General features: G+C 43.0%; 2 pseudogenes; one reads left to right on the top strand and one right to left on the bottom strand.

Moving 5' to 3' along the window:
* Positions 1 to 12,769, top strand: part of LOC148161843 (acrosin-like) — a 39,745-nt pseudogene extending 26,976 nt beyond the window's left edge.
* LOC148161840 (acrosin-like) overlaps positions 1 to 13,796 on the bottom strand; it is a 481,356-nt pseudogene that overhangs the window by 306,324 nt on the left and 161,236 nt on the right.

Below are 13,796 nucleotides of genomic sequence, written 5' to 3'. Positions count from 1 at the left end.
AGAGTCTGAGCTAACATCATCTTGTGCCTGATTTTTTGACTGCCTGTCTCCACAGGCAGCGCTGGCTTTGCGTTATTTCCCTGTTTTCCCATGCATCATAATGCAGGGCATAAAGTAGGCGCTCAACAAATATTTGTCACATGGTGGTCACTCTTCCCTCTCATAAAGGACATTTTTATTCCCCTTCCCAGCCCAGCCTTCTGTGGGCCACACAGATGCAGTATCTGCCTTGTGGGATGCCTGTCAATGGCTTCCCACCTGACCCAAGCTAAGAGCACTGCCTGTGACTTTCAAGAATAAAAACAACATCCTCACAATGCAGCAGCTGGACTACAGCTGAGTCTGGGAAACCTTGTTTGTCTCAGTGTGAAATAGTCCAAGCAGGTCCAAGAGAGCTCTAGAAAAAGACTTGATAAGACCCTGTGTGAAGTAATGAATGTGCTCTGTGTATGTGTTTTGGGGTGGGGACAATGGTGCGCAGAGCAGAAGAGAAGAAATGCCTGAATTCTAAATGAATGGGAAGGTCAGTCAGAAGAAGGGTGACCCGTCCCTGTACTGTCAAGTAGAGGAATCGTGGTTTGGTAGACAGCTTTGACCCAGGCCATGCACGGCTGCAGGCCATAAGGTGCGTTCGCCTGCAGAGTGAAGAGTCTCTTCGGCTCTGTCCCTTACTAGGATGAGACGCAGGGTAGGGAGGCACCGTGTGGTTGGGGATGCATGCTGTGCACCCAGAGTTCTAACCCTGGTTTCCCCACTGAGTGAGTGGGCAGACAAGCCCGTCAAGCTTACCATCTTTAGAATGGGGGTGATCAAAGCATTATAATGTGCTTAAACAGTGTCTGGTAGGGACACATGGGTGGCTCCATTGGTTAAGTGTCTGCCTTTGGCCCAGGTCATAATCCCAGGATTCTGGGATCGAGTCCCACATCGGGCTCCCTGCTCAGCAGGGAGTCTGCTTCTCCCTCTGCCTCTGCCACTCCCCCCACCCGCGCTCATGCATTTTTGCACTCTCTCTCTCAAGTAAATGAAGTCTTTAAAAAAAAAAAAAACAGCATCTGGTATATAGTAAGTGCTCAATAAATGTTAGCTATTCTTCTGTGATTCTATGACAGAGAGAGAGGGATTTTCCTACAAGTAAGAGATAGAAAGGATCGAGTTTTAATTTTTTTGCAATCATTTAAGGAAAAATATCCAATGAAGTTATCTTCAGGGTACTTTGGCACTCAAAAGATATCACCAGGAAGAAAAATTACAATTATAATTCTGTACTATTTTAACAGTATAATTGTGTATTTTTTTTGAAAAAATGTTTTGTGGAAGTGCCAAGTCAATAAGCCATGAACTCAACTTGAGTTCAAGGGTACCCTAGCTTTCATTATGGGTTCCTCAGAAAAACTACAGAAAACGTCATTGGGGTTCAGTCCCCTAGGGCAACACGCTGGGTAATAGAGTGAGCATTTAGTTCTCAAACTGGTATTTGTGCGTCCAGAGACTGCGATCTCCTGAGACCCCGGCCCAGAGGGTCTTGGTGGCCAGCGATGTGGGCAGAATACAACCTCTCCCCAAAGCACAATGTTTAAGTAAGCACTGGTGGGGTGGGGCTACGGCAACGAACAAGGGAAACAGATACTAGCAGAGTTTCTCAAAAGCTCTGGAATTTTTTTTAAGAGTTATTCTTTTGAGAGAGAGAGAGAATGTAAGAGCTCAAGCAGAGGGAGGGACAGAGGGAGAGAATCTCCAGCAGACCCTCCCTGGGGCACGGAGCTCCACACGGGGCTTGGCTCTATCCCACAACCCCAAGAACGTGACCTAAGCCGAAACCAAGAGTTGGACGCTCAGCCAACTGAGGCACCCAGGAGCCCTTGGAACTAATTGTTTTAAAATAATATTTTGAGGTGAAATTCACATACAATAAACCGTTTCAGAGCAAACAATTCAGTGGCATTTAGTATAATTCCCAGTGTTGTGCAACCACCAGCTCTGCGTAGTTCCAGAACCTCTCTGTGCCCCACAGTAAAATCCCACACCCATGTAACAGCTTCTCCCAATTCCACCCTCTCCCAGCCCCTGGAACCACCAGTCTGCTGTCTTTATGGATTTGTGTGCTCTGAATATTCCACGTAAGTGGAACCACACGGTGTGTGACTGTTTTATTGTGCTGAAATACATACAACATACATTTTATTCGTTCAAACCATTCATCCTTACAGCCCCTTCCATCCTGTGACTCTGAAACTCTGTCGCTATTACACAGTGACTCCGACTCTCCCCCTAGCCCCTGACTGCCAACTTTACGTCCTGTCTTCATGGGTGTGACTACACCAAGGGCCCCATATAGTTAGAATCACACAGTATTTGTCTTTTTGGGATTGGTTTATTTAACTTACCGTAAAGTCCTCAAGATTTTATCCATGTTGTAGTATGTGTCAAAAATTTCTTCCTTTTTAAGGCCAAATATTATTCCATTGCATGGATATACCACTATTTGTGTATCCATTTTTCTGTTGATGGACATTTGTACTGTTTCCATCTTTTGGCTTTTGCAAATAGTGCTGCTATGAGCATGTGTTTACACGTTTTTGTGTGTGCAATATTTTCATTTCTTTGAGTATATACCTAAGAGTAGAATTTCAGGTTCATATGGTAATTCTATGTTTAACTGTTTAATCAGCCACCAAACTGTTTTCCACAGTAGCTGAACCATTTTACATTCCCACCGGTAATGTACGAGGGTTCCAATTTTTCCACACCCTTACCAAGAGTTGTTATTTTCTTTTTTTAAATTATTGTAGTCATTCTAATGAGTATGAAGTGATATTTCATTGTAGTTTTGGTGTGCATTTCCCTAATGACTACTGATGCTGGGTATCTTTTTGCATATTTGTTGGAAAAAAAAGTCTATTCAAGTTCTTTGCCCATCTTTAAATTGGGCTGTTTATATTTTTGTTGTTGTGTCCTAAGAGTTCTTTATATATTCTGGATATTAGACTCCTCAGATATATGATTTGCAAATATTTTGTTCCTTTCGCTTTCTTGATAGTGTCCTTTGATGCACAAAATTTTTATTTTTAATGAACTTAAATTTATATATTTTTTGTTGTTCATGCTTTTGGTATCATATCTAAGAAATTGTTCCATCTGCAAGATCGTGAAGGTTTACCTTTATGTTTTCTTCTAAGAGTTTTATTTTAGTACTTATATTCATATCATTGATCCACTGTAGTTAATTTTTGTGTATGATATGAGATAGGGAGCCAACTTTCTTCTTTGTATGGGGATATCCACTTTTACCAGCACCATTTGTTGAAAAAAATCATTTTTTCCTTATTGAATAGTCTTGGAACCCAGGTTGAAAGCCAATTGGCTGTAGTTGTAGAGGTTTATTTCCAGATCTTCAATCCTTTTGTTGGTCTGTATGTCTGTCTTTATGCTAGAATCACACGGTTTTAATTACTGTAGTTTTGTAGTGGGTTTTGAAATCAGGAAGTGTGAGTCCTCCAACTTTGTTCTTCTTCTTTAAATTTTTTTATTCTTATGTTAGTCACCACACATCATTATTTTTAATTTAAATTTTTTGTTATGTTAATCACCATACATCATTAGTTGGATGTAGTGTTCCATGATTCATTGTTTGTGCATAACACCCACTGCTCCACGCAGAACGTGCCCTCTTTAATACCCATCAACAGGATATCCCCTCCCCTCTAGAACCCTCAGTTTGTTTTTGAGAGTCCATCATATCTCATGGTTCATCTCCCCCTCCGATTTACTCCCCTTTATTCTTCCCCTCCTGCTATCTTCTTCTTTTTTTTTTCCTTAACATATATTGCATTATTTGTTTCAGAGGTACAGATCTGTTGACTGCTTTGGGAATTATGGACACTTTCACAGTATTAATTATTCCAGTCCATGAGCATAGTATGTATTTCCATTTGCTTGTGTCATCTTTAGTTTGTTTGTTTGTTTGTTTTAATCAAGGTCTGATAGTTTTCAGAGTACAAGTCTTTCATTTCCTTGGTTAAATTGATCCCTAAAGTATTTTATTATTTTTGGTACATCCGTAAATGGGATTTTTTTTCTAAATTTCTCTTGCTGCCACTTTGTTATGGGTGTTCATATTCTTAAACTACTTCTTGCTTCAGTTTTGGAAGGTTGGGTGTTTTGAGTATTTTGTCTATTTCATATAAGTTGTCCCATTTATTAGTGTAAAGTTGGGTATGATATCCCCTAAAAGGCTTTCCAGGGGATCTATGGTGATGCCTCCCTTTTTATTCCTGATATTGATAATGTGCATTTTCTTTGCTTTATTCTTTTTTTTTTAAGATTTTATTTATTTATTTGACAGAGAGCGAGAGGGCACAAGCAGGGGGAGCAGGAGAGGGAGAGGGAGAAGCAGCCTCCCCACAGAGCAGGGAGCCTGATGCGGGGGATCCGTGGGATCATGACCTGAGCCAAAGGCAGACGCTTAACCGACTGAACCACCCAGGCACCCTTCTTTGTTTTATTCTCGTTCATGTCTTGTAAGGGTTTAATATTTAAAAATGACTTCAAAGAACCAACGTTTGGCTTTGTTAATATTTTCTTTTCTTCTGTTTTCAGTTTCATTGATTTCTGCTTTTCCGTTCTTCTACTCTGGTTTTAATTTATAACTTTTCACAACAGAAGCTTAAATCACTGATTATAAACCTTTCTGAGAAGTTTTCAAGTACACACATTGAGAACTATAAATTTTCCTCGTGACTGCTCTATTTGCATCCTGCCATTTCCTGCATATTGTCTTGTTTCATTCACTTCCGATATTGTCCAATTCCCTTTATTTAGAATTGTACTTAATCTCCAAATATTTGAGAACTTTCTATTAGTCTTTTGTCATTAATTTCAGATTTCATTTCTTTGGGGACAGATGGTATACTTGAAATTTATTGAGACGTGTTATACTCTTTTCTTAAAGTCCTGAATATACTTTAAAAGAGTGTGCATTCAGCGGTTGGATGATGTTTCCATAAATATCAGTCAGGTTGAGTGGATTAAATAGTGTTTATATTCTTACTCATCATTTTTGTCTTCTTGCTGTGTTAATTATGGAGAGAAATTTGTTGAAATCTACAACTGTGTCTATTTCTCCTTTTAGTTTTGTTAAATTTTGCTTAATGAATTTTGAAATTGTGTTAGATATACATGTTTAGTATTAAGTCTTTTTGTCAAATTGACTCTCTTATTATTATGTATTGTCTGTCTTTATCCCTGGTAACACTCCCTGTCTTAGAGTTTATTTTCGGCACAATATGTCTTTTTTCCAGTCCCTTTGCTTTTGATGTTTGTGTCCTTATATTTCAGTGTCTCTTATAAACAAGACATAGCTGTGTCTTGGTGGTTTTTTCTTTAATCCAGGCTGACAGTCTGCCTTTAAATTAGAGGATTTAGTCTATTTACATTTAGTATAATTACTAATATGGTTGAGTCTAACTCCACCATCTTGATATTTTTCTTTTTTTAAAGATTTTATTTATTTATTAGAGAGAGAGAATGAGAGATAGAAAGCACGAGAGGGAAGAGGATCAGAGGGAGAAGCAGACTCCCTGCTGAGCAGGAAGCCTGATATGGCACTCAATCCCGGGACTCCAGGATCATGACCTGAGCCAAAGGCAGTTGCTTAACCAACTGAGCCACACAGGTGCCCTTGATATTTATTTTCTGTTGATAGCATTTGATCTTTGTTCCTTTGCTTTTCTTTTCCTGCTTTTTTTTTTTTTTTTTTTTTTTTTTTTGCTACAAGGTAGATCTCTTTGTATTCATGGGTACGTTACAGTGGTGCCATCCACTGTGGTAGCCACTAGTCACATGTAGTTAAGTTGAAAATTCAGTCCCTCGTTATTTCAGCCACACTCTGGATGCCCAGTAGCCACACATGCTTGTTACCACGTTGGAAAGGAGAGATTACGGCAGAAAGTTCCAGATTGAGGTCAGGATTTATTTTGAGTCAGAATTACCCAGGGTCCAATGTGAAAAGGGCATCGTTCTAGTCAGGAGACATGTGTTCATGTTTTGTGTTTACTACTGATGGGCTTTGTGTCAGTAGGCCTACGAGACCCTGCTCTTAGCCTCAGTTTTCTTTTCTAAAACACACGGATAGTAATTCCTGCTCTTCCACTTCACGGAGTGCTTGTGGAAAAGAACACTACAAAATGGTTAACAGTTTTCAGGAAAACATTAAAACTCAGTTGACTGTGTTTCTGTGTTTTGTTTGGTCTTTTAGGTTACTGACGGAGCTGGAGTCCCCTTCTTGGTGGCCCTTTAGCTCCAAGCTTTGGAAGATGCCAGCAGAAACAACGCCCAAGGGGGGCACCTCAACGGCTAGTCCCAAAGCTCTTGGAAAAGAAGGGGTAGTGGTCCGAATTCCTGCTGTTATCTCCCAGGGAACAGCATCTCATGTTAAAGCAGGAAGTCTTACCATCCTTGTGTCCAGGTTGGAAATCCATGACTCGAGTTCTTTACTCATGCACAGATTTGAAAGAGAAGATATAGACGACATTACGGTTCACACACCTTATGAATTTAGAATCCAGAAACAGCCTCACAGAAGTAGGGCCAACTGATTTTTAACAAAGGTGCAAAAGCAATTCAATGGAGGAATGACAGCCTTTTCAACAAATGGTGCCAATGGAATATCTTTAAGGAAGAAAATAACCCTTTACTCTACACCCTCACAACTTAAACAAAAGTTAGTTCAAAACTAATCACAGACTTAAGTATAAAATGTAAAAATGTAAAACTTTTAGAAGAAAACAGGAAAAAGAAGCTTTGGAGCCAGGGCTTGGCGAAGACCAGAGTCCATGATTTTGTTAACACCAAAAGCATGATCCGTAAAAGAAACAAGTGGCAAACTGGACTTCATGGAAAGTAAAACCTTCTGCTTTATGAGAAACCCTGTTATAACAGTGGGAAGACAACTCTAGATGGGAAGAACATGTCTGCAAATAGCACATCGAACAAAGACCAGTTCCTGGGAAAGTAAACAATTACCAATACTCTACAGTTAAAAAAAAAGCTCATTTAGAAAATGTGCAGACACGAAGAGACATTTAACCAAAGAGGAATGTACACGTGGCAAATAAGCCTAGGAGAAGGTGTTCCACGCCACCAAGCACCAGGGAAATAGAAACTGAGACCACAATGAGCTATGATTACACGCCTGTCACAACGGCTAGGATAAAAAATAGCAACAACACTAAACGTTGGCAGGGGTGTAGGAAAACCATGCCTTTCATACATTGCTGGTGGGAAAACAGACATTCTGGAAAAAAATCTGAGTTTCTTAACAAATGAAACATAAACTCACTGTATGACTAAGCCATGAAATGAAAACTCATGTCCATACAAAAATCTACACACCTGTTCGCAGCAGTTTCTTTGTAATAGCCAAGACCCAGAATCAACCGAACTGTCACTTAACAGGTGACTGGAACAGTCTAGAAAACCATACTGTGGCCGTCTACACCATGGACTACTACTCAGCAACAAAAAGGAACAAAGTATTGATAGCGCAACAACCTGGATGGGTCTTAAGGGTATTACTCTGTGGAGTTTTGTATAATTCCATTTATACAATGTTGCCAAGATGACATGATTATAGAGATGCCGAACAGATTGGTGGTTACAGGGGTCAGTGGTGGTGGGAAGTGAGGTGGGGTGGGTGTGACTAGAAGCAGGTAGCATGACCAAAGTTTTGTATCTTGATTCCAACGATGGTTACAGAAAACTGCACATGTGATAAAATGACAGAATTATACATGCACTAAGCCAATGCCAATGTCCTGATTTTGATGTTCTACAGTTACCTAAGATATTATCACTGGGGCAGCTCGTGAGGGGTGCACAAGCCCTCTGTACTCTATTTGCAACATCCTGTGAATCTCTATTATTTCAAAATGAAAAGTTAAGAAAAAAAAAGCAAACAAAAACCACACAGACAGGGAGAAGATATATGCAATGCGGACAACTGACAAGAATTAATATACAGAAAATATAAATGGCTCTGAGAAGAGAACACACAAACAACCTGTGTACTTAGAATATGAACAGATGAATGGATAACAAATATATAAAAAGATGCTCAATGGGGCGCCTGGGTGGCTCAGATGGTTGAGCCATCTGCCTTTGGCTCAGGTCATGGTCCTGGGGTCCTGGGATCAAGTCCCGCATTGGGTTCCCTGCTCCTTGGGAGCCTACTTCTGCCTCTCTCTCTCTCTCTCTTTCTCTCATGAATAAATAAAAATCTAAAAAAAAAAGATGCTCAATGTTTTAATGTAACAATTTAATCATTTTATTACAAATTAAAACAGAATGAAGTAGCACTCACAGCCCTATATAGACTGGCAAAATTCAGAAAGTCACATGACATCAAACGTTGGGGATTTTATGGAGCAACAGAAACTCTTATACCATCCTGGCAGGAGTGCACACGTAACATAACTATTTTGGTGAGCAATACGGGTATCTTAAAGTTTGAGCTAACCCTAAAACTAGGCAATTTCCCCGCAGGCCTAGGTGTGTACCCAACATGGTAAGCACAAAAATATTCACTGTGGCATTGTTTTTAATATCATAAAAATAACATCATAAATGTTCTTCAGAAGAATAGACAAGTCATTTTAGTATAAACTAGTTAAATTTACTGAGCGCTTACCACGTGCCAGACACTATGCTAGGTGCCATGACATAACACTGAACTAAATAGATGAAGATCCCTATCTTCACGGAGCTTACATTGTAGCAGATGAAGACAGACACTAAATAAGCCCTTAAAATATATGCAGCCAACGTGTGGTCATGGCATTTAGAACAAAGGCATCACTATGATTCAATGGGGTCGAGAACTGTTTCATCAATTAATGGTGTCCAAGAAACTGAATATGCTTGGGAAAAAAATGAACCTTGAGGCCGTTAACCAAATGGTGGAGTAGGAAGTTCTGGAGGTCAACCCCCAACTGATATAGCCAGTAAACCAGAAAAAATTGATCAGAATCAACTGTTTCCACACTCTGGAACCTGACTGGACACACAGCAAGCAGAAGAGCACTAAGTGAAAGCGGAGAGCTGGTCCCAGGTGGAAGAGTGACACAGGCAAGCAGCTGCCACCACCCATCCCTCGGGCCTGCTGTGCTGACCTCGTGACCTGGGCTCCAGAACCAGGCTAGGGCCAGGGGTGGCGGTAGAAAGACTGCCCTCAAAAAGTCTGGGTTGCATATTTTGCACATTTAGGTCTCAGCTCTCTCAGGCTTTAGGGTTGCCTTGCTGGCATCTGTCAGTGATTTCAAGAGCTAGGAACACCTTTGCTTTTCCTTCCATTTTTGGAGCCAGAAACTTAAGGAAATCTCTGTCAGTTCACTGTGGTCTGACCACATATAACAGAACAGAAACATCAGCGACCACACACAACAAGGGTTATACACTTTGCAAAAACAGTTCGGAAAAGTTACAGACAGATGACTGTAGCCCCAAACAAGCACAAACCAGCAATCCCTGAGGAGTGGGAGAACCTGATTTCTAAAGTTACCACATTAAGATACTCAGAATGCCTAATTCTCATTAAAAAAAAAAAAGCCAAAGCAAACAAAGAAATGAGAAGATATGGCCCATTCTCATGAAACAAAGAATTGGACAGAAACAATCCCAGAAGAAATACAGACATTGGAATTATCTTAAATGTGTTCAAAGAGCTAAAGGAATTTATGGACAAATAATTAAAGGAAATCAGGAAATGATATATGAACAAAATGAGATTAATAAAAAGACGGAAATTATGAAAAGGAACCCACAAAACTTCTGGAGCTGAAAAGCAAGTTAAAAAAAAAAAAACCTCACTAGAGGTTTCCAACAACATACTTAAGCAGGCGGAAGACAGGATCAACAAACTTGAGATAAGGCAATTGAAATTACCCAGTTGGAGAGGGGAAAAAAAAAGAGAATGAAAATGAACAGGGCCGGGGCACCTGGGTCGTTCAGTCATTAAGCATCTGCCTTCGGCTCAGGTCATGATCCCAGGGTCCTGGGATTGAGCCCCGCATCGGGCTCCCTCCTCCGTGGGAAGCCTGTTTCTCCCTCTCCCAATCCCCCTGCTTGTGTTCCCTCCTTGGCTGTGTCTCTGTCAACCAAATAAATAAAATCTTAAAAAAAAAAGAAAAACTTAAAAAAGAAAAAAAGAAAATGAACAGGGCCTAAGGAACGTGTGGGACAACATAAAGCATACCGATATATGCATCGTAAAGAGAAGAGAGAGATTTGAAAAAATAATGCCTAAAAACTTCCCAAACCTGCGGTATCTGGATGGCTCAGTCGATTGGGAATCCAACTCTTGATTTCAGCTCAGGTCATGATCTCAGTGTTATGAGATCCAGCCCCACATCAGACTCTGTGCTCAGCACGGAGTCTGCTGTGCCTCTCCCGGTGCACACACACACACACGTCTGCATAGGCTCTCTCAAATAAATCTTTAAAAACAAAAAAATAAAAAAAAACCCAAAACACTTCCCAAACTTGATGCAAGGCATGAGTACACACACCTAGCAAGCTTAATAAACTCCAAGCAGGATAAACCCAGAGGTCAACACTGAGACAGATTATAGGCAAACTGGTGAAACTTAAAGATAAAATCTTTGATAAGACAAACAGCCACTTTCTCATCAGACACCCCTAACGTCAGAAGGCAGTGGGATGACATATTTAAAAAGCTGTCAACCAGGATTTCTACATCCAGGAAATGATCCTTCAAGAATGAAGTTAAGACTCCTCCTTCTTTATAACTTCAAAACAGATGGGAGGCACGTGGGGAGGGACTCATCTGCCCAACTCCAGCAGATCCTGTCCAGAACTGAGCTGAGGGGTTTAACGGGGGACAATGAGGGGGACTTAGAGCCGTACTGTGGGGAAATGAAATGTGTGTCCTGGATTTGAGTGTAGAGAGGAAAACCTTGGTCCAAATCCAAGACACACCATATCCCTACCAGCATGTTTGGGCAAGTGGTGCTCCAGGCTCTTGATTGGAGGCAAGGTGAGTCACAGCGCTTAACACAGGGGGTCACTGTGGGGTGTAAATGAGGTGACACATACTGGCTGTAGCTGTGAATAATCATCTGGCATCAACACACATTCCTGTAGCCACATCTGTTCATCCTCCATGCACTGCCCCTCCTCTTCACCTGCATATGCCTCCAACACCCCACATCCTTCACATGTGTCTGAGGAGAGGCCAGGGGCATTGACTTTCATGGATTTTAGGTTGAAGTAGAGCATTTCAGGATGATGGGGGTTCCGTGGAGGGAGGAGGCAGGGCTTTCCCGAAACGTGTCTTCTGTGATCGATGACCACCGAGCCGCCTGGCTGTAGCCTACAGGATCGCACCTACACTGCAGGAGGCCCGTGTGAACCTCATCGACCTCAAATTATGTAACCCAGTGGTACAACGGGTGCATTCGTTCAATGTGTGTGTGCAGGGTACCCTGAAGGCAAGATCGACACCTGCCAGGTAACTTCCCTTGGGCGCCCCTTTCCCTGCCAACACCTCTTTTGTGAATCCCTGAACTCCTCTCCCTCCAGGGCCTTGCTTCAGTGACCCTTTCCCTGGCCCCATCTTTTTTTTTTCTTAAAGATTTTATTTATTTGAGAGAGAGAATGAGATAGAGAGCATGAGAGGGGAGAGGGTCAGAGGGAGCAGACTCCCCGCTGAGCAGGGAGCCCAATGCGGGACTCGATCCCGGGACTCCAGGATCATGACCTGAGGCGAAGGCAGTCGCTTAACCAACTGAGCCACCCAGGTGCCCACCCTGGTCCCATCTTGTAGCAGTGAGGATGGGAGGTGATACCTGGGGCCCCTACAAAGAACCAGTCACCACACAGAGAGCTTTATCCCACCGTGACACAGAGATCATATCACCCGAACACAACCCTTGAAGAGAATGCTTACCTCTCCTCACCAGAATACAAAACCTTTCAATCCACTTGTACACACATGCCCATGCATGCATACAGCCTCATACGTGGACACATGGGTCACTTATCTTCCCTCCTCACTGCAAGGAGACCCGTGACAATCCATCCCCTTCTCACATCCACCTGAAGCTGTTGATACCAACTCAAAGTTTACCACCACCACTTGTGTTCATGGCAGCAAGAAGACATGTGACTGAACAAACTGTCCTTCCAGAGCCTATGGCCCTCCTGAGCAGGGGAAAAGTGGCCCAGAGAGTGACTTCTGTGTCCTTCTGGGCAGGGGGACAGCGGCGGGCCTCTCATGTGCAGAGACAACGTGGCCAACACCTATGTAGTCGTGGGAGTCACAAGCTGGGGGGTAGGCTGTGCCCGAACTAAGCGCCCCGGAGTCTACATGGCCACCTGGCCCTATCTGAACTGGACTGCTTCCAAGATCGGGTCTAATGCCTTGCACATGGCTCAATCACCCACCCCTCCCCATCCAACTTCTCAAGCAATCCCGGCTAGACAACCCTCTGCCCGCCCTTCTGCTCGCCCTCCTTGGTACTTCCAATGCCCTCCTCGACCTCCTCCCAGCCCCCCTGCATCTCGACCTCGACCCAAACCCCTGGCCCCAACCCCACCCCCTCCCCCACCTATCACTAAAGCTCCCCAAGTACTTTCTTTTGCCAAGCGACTACAGCAACTCACAGAGATCTTGAAGGGGAAGACCTTTTCTAATGCAAAGGGGTATTAGGAAATGGAGACCACAGATCTCCCAGAACAGACCGCCGCCTCCTGATCCAACCCCACTCCCAACAGACCCAGTGAGCCCTTTACTCCCAAGAAAACAAAGATGAAATAAATACATATAAATATAGGTATATAATTCTTTCTGGACTTCTTCCTACCTGCCCTCCCCGACTCAATCCAAACCCTCCCCCAGCATATCTGTCCTCCCTCTGTCACCCTCCAACAAGGTGGAATTGCTCGTATGTCAGTGGCAATTGTGGTTTCCTAAATCTTGATTTTTGAAGTTGGAACAAGGCGATCTGGGGTGACAAGCCAGGTATGGTCTGGATCTCACACTCAGAGTCTCTGCTTATTAAATCAGTGCAGGTGGGCCCTACAGCACTTCTGTGAGGTGAGCTGACTCAGAAGGAGGGGTGTGGGTCTGAGTCCATTGGAAGAATGACCCCAGTCTGAAGTTTTGTACCGTGGCCATCTGATGCTCAGTCCACATGGCCAACCCCAGGCAGGAGTCTGCCCTCAACCAGAATTGCTTATGTCCATCTGTGAATTCCTGAGAAAGAGATCTCGATGGCCTCAGGTCAACTGCCTACTCTGGTCAGGGCCCAGATCAAGCCTAAATGCTGGATTAGCCACTTGAGGATTAAAGATGGCAGGCTCCAGAAAGAAACCCCCGGGCTCCTGGCTGGGCAGTTGCTGCAACAAGCAACAGTCTCATACCTGTTCATCTGTTCACTGTGTGCACATGTTTCAAGTGCAAGATGGTCCTATGTTCTGGTTGCAAAGACAGATGGCAGAGGGTACAGGAGCATGAGGGAGGAACTTTGGGTGAGGAAGACCAAGGACGCTGTCTTTTCCTGCTGGGGCTGCAACAGGGACTGATGAAGCAGGCATGAGTATTTTCAGGATTCGTCAGTCTGTCTGGGTTCAAACACACCCCCTGCTTTACCCTCATCAGCTATGTGGCCACAGGACCCAGAGTTCCCTGACGGTACCGCTGCTCAGGTAGGGCTAAGCCTTGTTGACCCAGGTACCCTCATCTCATGACCCGTGTATGGCAAGCGGTAGGTGGTTGGTGA

Source organism: Eumetopias jubatus, unplaced genomic scaffold (assembly GCF_037043125.1).
Source record: "Eumetopias jubatus isolate StellerSeaLion01/CBP00866 unplaced genomic scaffold, mEumJub1_p1.0 scaffold_52, whole genome shotgun sequence".
Taxonomy (NCBI): Eukaryota; Metazoa; Chordata; class Mammalia; order Carnivora; family Otariidae; genus Eumetopias; species Eumetopias jubatus.
The sequence above is the reverse complement of the archived record's forward strand: the minus strand, read 5'-3'. Positions and strand labels throughout refer to the sequence as shown.